The sequence below is a fragment of the Nicotiana tabacum genome, chromosome 15, assembly GCF_000715075.1.
Source record: "Nicotiana tabacum cultivar K326 chromosome 15, ASM71507v2, whole genome shotgun sequence".
In the NCBI taxonomy this organism is placed as follows: domain Eukaryota; kingdom Viridiplantae; phylum Streptophyta; class Magnoliopsida; order Solanales; family Solanaceae; genus Nicotiana; species Nicotiana tabacum.
Window position 1 is genome coordinate 17,638,796 of NC_134094.1, and position 7,772 is coordinate 17,646,567.

The 7,772-nt window shown below is 36.6% G+C and overlaps 1 long non-coding RNA gene across 1 annotated transcript; it reads left to right on the plus strand.

Moving 5' to 3' along the window:
- The first annotated feature begins 469 nt into the window (after nt 1-469).
- Nucleotides 470-2,658, plus strand: LOC142169875 (uncharacterized). Its single transcript, XR_012699511.1, has 3 exons — nt 470-1,693; nt 2,154-2,302; nt 2,424-2,658. It is a non-coding gene; the product is annotated as an uncharacterized LOC142169875 (long non-coding RNA).
- Nucleotides 2,659-7,772: the final 5,114 nt, after the last annotated feature.

Here is a 7,772-nt window from a genome sequence, read left to right on the forward strand (position 1 = left end):
AGCAATGTGAGGATATGGATCGGGTTGTACGACGCAACAAGCCTGAGGGATGAATGTATATGGATCGGGTTGCACGCCAAAACGAGCCTTATGGCTATTGATGGATTATGGATCGGGTTGCACGCCGCAACGAGCCTTATGGATACTTATATGATAGGATCGGGCTGCACGCCGCAGCGATATAGCGCTTGGGCTGAAGGAGCCCCTCCGGAGTCTGTATACTCCTAGTGACCGTAGGTACCTATTGAGTGTGATTATTGAGGACTGAGAGCCGAGTGTTTGAGCTATTGAGAGCTTGAGTGATTGTTACCTTGAGAGGTTGCATTTATTTCCTTTGTTATTGCACTTAACTGAATTTATGTTATTGTTCTGAACTTCTAGAAAATATTGTACCCGGTTTATGTGAACTTAGTAAATGTACAATTGACTGAACTTATATTGTCGGAATTGAATCATGTCTACTTTCATTGCTGAAATTTTTTAAGTGAACGGTAATTGTATTGCTCGTCACTACTTCTCAGTTCCTTATTTATTTTTGTGACTTACTGAGTTGGTTGTACTCACGCTACACCCTGCACTTCATGTGGAGATCCAGGCATATCTAGTCACGGAGGACGTTGATCTCGTGTGTGGTTGAATATCGGAGATTCACGAGGTAGCTGCCGACGTTCCCAGTCCTTGTCTCTCCTTTTCTTGTTATCTTTCTTTTCTGTATTGGCATTTCCATAGTCTCATTGCTACTTCTCTGGTCATGAATGTGTGATGAATTGTTTCTCCTTTAGGTATCCTCCAGCAAAAACATTTGAAAGCAAAATGTTGACCAAACTTGAGAAAAACTTCATCGAAGGGCAATTTTTCTTTTAAAAGTCTCCACATGAGAAAAGACATTTTGAAAGACAAATGTTTATGCCAAATATTCTGAAAAAGGGGAATGTGTCCCCTAACTTGTCTAGCTATCCTCCAAGCCGATGTTGCCGTAAATTTGCCATTATAAGTTGGCATCCAAATAGGAGCATCATGTTTCTTGTGTTCTCCAATGGTAATGGATAAAATCTGTTCAGTCATGTATTCAGGTAGTTGTACATGATCAATGCTCCTTCTTTCATCTACGATGATATCATTAACAGTTTGATTAGCCGGTGAATAATCATAATGAATGACCTGAGAAATGGCCCCAAAACCTGTCCAGTTGTCCCACCACAAGCTAGAATTGTTTGAATTTATCTTGTATAGCATATTGTCTTCAACTTTGTCCTTGACTTGCATGAGCTTTTTTCATCCGTGTGACTGCCCTGTCCTCCATTTCTTCTTTACTAGATGATCAATCCTACAATATTTGTATTTCAGGAAAGTAAACCATAAGGACTTACATGTCCTGAACCTCCACCATCTTTTCATAGCCAGAGCTTCATTTATATCCATCACACTCCTAAAACCTACACCCCCTTCTTCCAGTGGATAATATAGAATTGCCCAAGAACTCCAGTGATATCTGCTTCAAAACAGTGATTGGAGGCTCCGTAGCTGCTAGCAGATGGATTTGTTGCGACTGCGGTTCATGTTTGATTAAAATAGCGTTGCCTCCTATTGATAGAAATTTTCCTTGCCAAGCATATATTTTTCTCACAATCTTTGTGATCATATCATTCATGAAAGAAATCCTCTTCCTTCCCACATACAATGGACACTCCAAGTAAGTTATAGGAAATTCTTTATACTCGTATCCTGTGATATCCTTTATTCTTTGAATGTCTTTCACTGGAGGTAGTTGAATGCACCATAAAGCAACTTTTATTTGTATTAATAAGTTGGCCTGACATACTTCATACTTTTGGAGTTGCTGAATGATCAAATTTAAAGATAAATCATTTCCAACTGAGAACATAATCACATCATCAACATAAGCTAGGTGATTGATTTGTGGTCCTTGTCTTGGCATAGAAAAACCCCTTAAATCTTGATAACTGGATAGCTGATTGAGTAGTTTAGACAAGACCTCTGCCTCAATAATGAACAAAGCGTGTGATAAGAGATCACCTTGTTTCAAGCCCCTTGTAAAATGAAAAAATCCCTTCCTTGAACCATTTATTAGTATAGAATACCAAACATTTGCAATTGATCTCTTGATGTTGATCTTGAGTTATTATTTTCAGATTTCAGGCTAATATTTGTAAGGGCAGTTATAAATGGAATACGACCAACTTCACCAAGTGGATATTTTATAACCTCCTGCCATTCCTACAAGGGCATTGAAACACCTAGCTATTGGTTCTACCCCAACTCTCCTAAATTGGCTGATAAGGTCATTTTATGTTTGCTTTTTAACATTAAATAATCATTTCCCTTTTTTTTTTTTCAAAATCTTCCCAATTAATATTTTCTTTTGACTATTAATGAGACTTACTACTGATTATATTGTACAGAAAATTGCTCAAGCAGTTGGTAAGTGGTTCTTTGTCGAGAATAGTAGATTCAAAGAAATATCTTGCCCTTATCCTTGTGGAAAATCTTGCCAAAGCTAGGAACTTGCAGAGGATGTACTTAAGTCATTTGAGATTGCTTAAAATTGTTATTCAAACTTTATCACTGTCGTAAATTGGTATATTTAATTGTTTTGTATTTTCTTCAACACTTGTTCTCTCTCTTTGGATTTTACAGTGCTAGCTATTTAGGGGGAATTAATAAAAGATACAACAAATTTGCAGAATATTTGATGTGATCAAATTGAGTCAGAGCAAGAAAAACAAAGCTAAAGACAAATCGACATTCCCTCCTACCATATTCATCACCACAACTTTACGAACTGATGAGCAAAAATTAAAAGAAAAAAAATCAAAGCTAAGAATCCGATCGAAACTCCTCGCAACACCATTTGATCCAATTAAACATGCGCGCAACATACGTACATACCTACATATATACATACATAAATACATACATAAACTCAAATTAAACGGACTCTTGGTATTATCGTACGTGTTAAGCTATACAGCCTCCATGCTGCGTAGTGTCTTGGGCACAAAGTTATTGTTGCATCATAAAATTGTCCCAGTGCACACCATCTTTAAGTTTCAACATCATCACGGTATCAACGTTTCTACTTCATGTTCCGGATAGTTTTTGCTATTTTTGTACTAAGTCTTTCGGAGGTTTTGGTTTATGTCCCCCTCCTTGTATTTTATATGATATTAGTATACATGTTAGGGGTTGATGCCCAAAAGACAAAGGGGGACTCTTGGTGCTATTTGTAAATATAGCAAAATTCATATAATGGTAAACTAGTAAAAAAATAATTTCGTTCGGGAGTTAATAATTTTATTCAACCAATGTGTTGTTTATTACTGCTAGTTCATATTTGATTGAGCACCCAATCTTTTTATATTAGGAAGTAGTAATTATATACAAAAACATTTTATTGAGCACCCACTCTTAAAAGTAGATAGTCCAGTTAAAGATTATTGAGCACCACCACTTAAAAAATACTTCCTCCTCTAAGTTAGACCTTCCTATAAAATATTACCTATGTAGTCCCCATAATATAAAAAGAAGGAATATAGATAGTTGCTTTCTACATTTGCATCCTTTTTGTCCTCGAATATCCAATTGGATTACGAGTCCGGAACCATCAAAATATGCGGGGAAAAAACTTGGGGACCATAATATGTATAGCGCGGTATTTTACCGCGCTATACCTTAACGGAACGTTTGTCCGTTAAGGTATAGCACAGTGAAATACCGCGCTATACTTAATTATTGGGCTCACTAATAATACTTCTGGTATAAACTGACACACCAATAATTCAGCAGTGTATAACGCGATTAAATACTGCGCTATACGTAAAAGTTGGGCCCATTAATAAATCTTCTGAACTTAATTGACAAACCAATAATTCAACTGGGTATAGCGCGCATATTTAAGGCGCTATACATTAATATTTTCCTTATTTAAAGACTTTCAGGAGGATTTTGTAAAAATCCATTCAAAATCCTTCAAGTCTTCCGAAATATTTATTTGTTAAATATTTGTTCGTTAAGTTATTTTGTATTTTGTCATAATGTCTGAAGAGCGAAGAATTAGGGTTTCATTATATTGGGGGGGGGGGGGGGATGAGGTTGTGGTGGAGAATAACTCAGTACACTATAGTTTTTCTCTACAGTGTCATGTTAAGTTGTCACTTACAATGAAGTATGACACATTGGTATCGTTGTTATGTAAAAAAATGAGTTTGAGCAAACGTTCGGTGAATATTAAAGTAACTAGAAGAAATCTGTATTTTGTTACTCCGCAAGAGGTTGCTTGTTATGCTGAATTTAACATCGAAAACGATAAAACTTTGAAAGATTTTTTGAGGACTCCGGATGAAAATCGAGAATATTTTGTGATAAAAATGTTGGAAATGTACGTTAAGGCTGAAAGTGTTCGTAATAATGAGGTTCCATAAAGTAAGGATATCCCTCAATCATGGGGTGATTATTTTGGAGCAGCTTTAGCCAAACAGGTTACGGGTAAAAGAGTTTGACCTGATCTAAACATATCTCCACGGGGGAATGAGGAGGGAGGAAAACATTTCTCCCCTAGTTTACATAATCCACAAGCCAAGTGGTAAACTTCAATTTTTCTTTGTGTTACGATGTTTATTTTTATGTAATGAATTTGTATTAACACTCATATATTCCACATGGGGTACCGGCCAGATATAAAATTTACAATGTATGAACCAACGCCTAATTGGAATATGCCTAGTTTTGTTGTGTTGGATCATGATGGTCCATCCGGGAGTCATTATCAGCAGGATAATGTCCATCATGGGATATCAGCACATTATATTTGTAAGTGAAGTGATAAAGCTATATGTAAAGTTTGGATCAATTTGAGGAACTCATTATTCTATTGGTTATGCAGTGAAAACGAGCAACTTGAAGGTCCTGTCCTTACTTAATTGCCTGAATACAACATATTTAATTGGGATCTGGCAGATGCACAGAGTTAGAAAGAGAATAGTGATTATGAAAATAATGCTGATAAGTGTGGATGCTGGAGGAAGAGAATGATGTACCTGATTTGACGAGGGAGCATGCTCCACCTCCCGTTAGACCAAGAGTGTACGAATCCCACGTGTCGTTTCATTCAAAAGAGATTCCCTACTTTGATCATTTTTCAAGTATGCCGGATGTGGATACCTCATATGGTATCTTGATGAAATTCGAATAACGGTGATGTCAAAGGGCATATTTTTTGCTGATAAAGCGCGCCTAAGTAGGGCAGTGCGAATGTACAACATAAAAGAGTGTCGTGAGATCGTGGTTCATGAGTTATCTCCGGATGTATACAAGGTTATTTACCGTAGATGATTTACGGGTTGTAATTGGATGCTCCGTGCGAGGAGGCTGAAAATAAATATGTGGGTTGTGGGTAAATACATTAGCACCCATAATTATGAAATGGACACATTCAGTGAGAATTATTTTAACTTAAATGTTGACTTGATTTCTCTTGTCTTGATTCCACACATTAAAACATCCATTGCATGATGAATAACTAGTGCCTTTTCCATCTCTATAATCTCCTTCATCAAATGTCGAATCATATTTGGTTCATCTTTGTGTGTGTTTATTAGGAAGGTTGTAGATAGTGGTTGTGGCACAACAAGCCCATGCCAGCGACATAGTACTTTATTATCACATCGTTTTGAATAAATGGGAACCCATTGTAGGTTTTCGCCCCATATTCGCATACCTTCAAGCTTTGTATAATGCGATTCGCCGTCAATAATGTGCCCTACAACTTTAAGATTCGTGTGTATATTAATAGGCTTATTTTTCAAGGGACGTAGAATACCATACCACTTATCATCAACCAAGTCAGTAAAGCAACCTAGCATATGCTTTTTCAAGATAGGGCTCGGATAGTGTTAAGACTTGTTCCATGGGGATCTGTTGAACTACCATTACCCATTTGCCTCCTTTTGAACTACTTATTAAATGTTAGTCGCATTTTTTAAATGGATGTTGTAATGTTTCTTCAATTAGTCTTAGAATACAAATGTCTTGGTTCAGTTTAAGAATATATCTTATACCCCAAAGAATTATTATCACGCGAAACATAGCGCGCCACCAAAGGGCGTTATGTGTATTGTCTTGTCGACCTGAAAAAGCTGCCGTTTTGGAAAAGCTGAATTGTACCCTAAATAATCATTATCACGTGAAACATAGCACGCCACCAAAGGGCATTATGTGTATTGTCTTCTCGACCTGGAAAGCTGTCGTTCTGGAAAAGTTGTATTATATCCTACAGAATCATTATCACGTGAAACATAGTACGCTACCAAAATGGTTATGTGTATTGTCTTGTCGACCTGAAAAGTTGTAGTTCTGGAAAAAGGTGTATTGTACCCTAAAGAATCACTATCACACGAAACATAGCGCGCCACCAAAGGGCGTTATGTGTATTATCTTGTCGACCTAAAAAAACTATCATTTTGGAAAAGTTGTATTGTACCCTAAAGAATCATTATCATCTGAAACATAGCGCGCCACCAAAGGGCACTATGTATATTGTCTTGTCGACCTGAAAAGCTATTGTTCTGGAAAAGCTGTATTGAACCCTAAAGAATTATTATCATGCGAAACATAGCGTGCCACAAAAGGCCGTTATGTATATTGTCTTGTCGACCTGAAAAAGCCGATATTCTGCAAAAGGTGTATTATACCATAAAGAATTATTATCACGCGAAACATGGCATGCCACCAAAGGACATTATGTGTATTGTCATGTCGACCTGAAAAAGCTGATGTTATGCAAAAGGTGTCTTGTACCCTAAAGAATCATTATCACGAGAAACATAACGCACCACCAAAGGGAGTTATGTGTATTACCTTGCCTATAAAAGCCTAGCGCATTTTAGTTATTATTAGCGCTTAACCAAAATAAATAGAAACACATTCCATAAACTTTTCATTGTTCTTGCATTAAGAAATGGCTAGACGCAATGACGTACCAAGGTGTTATTGTGTCAAACGTTCGATTTTGAAGCCATGTTGGTCAAATAGTAATGTGGGGCGCAGACACTGGATATGTCAACAACTTGTAAGTTATTGTATAGGAAAAAATGTTTGTTAATATTTTTTATATAAAATGTTAACTAATAGTGTTGTGTTATAATCCCCATTGGTAGGACGAAAATCAATGCAGATTTGAAGAATGATATGATGAATCCATTAACGAGGAATACTATAAATCATATTTGCAGTATGTTTGGAATATGACCGGTGAATACGAAATCCATATCTTTAAACTAGAACAACAACTTGCGGTTGTGCAGGAGAAACTACAAGAGGGAGAAGAAGAAAAAAATAGGTTGGAAGAGCAATTTAAGTGGTTGAAGCACAGAATAATGGGCGATAGTGACTAAACAAACACATGCATGTGTTGAGTGTAGTATTATATCTTTATGTTTTAAGTGTCATATATTTTCATTAATTGTATCGAATTTAAATTATGTTAAGTTGTCGTTTCTGTTTTTGTGTTGTAGTATTAAACTAATAAATAACCCGAGAAATAAAAACGTATGCGCAAATAATGTAAAGCATAAATAATGTTGCTAATATATACTGAATGTCATATATATAAATAATAATAAATGTCAATGTGTCCCACAACCTGTATGCTTTAAAGCATTGGCTGGCCTGAGGCGCATCCCATCCCGCCCGGCTACACTATCAGGATCATCCTCATCACGTCGCCTCTTTATCGGAGGATGCGCTGCAGCATA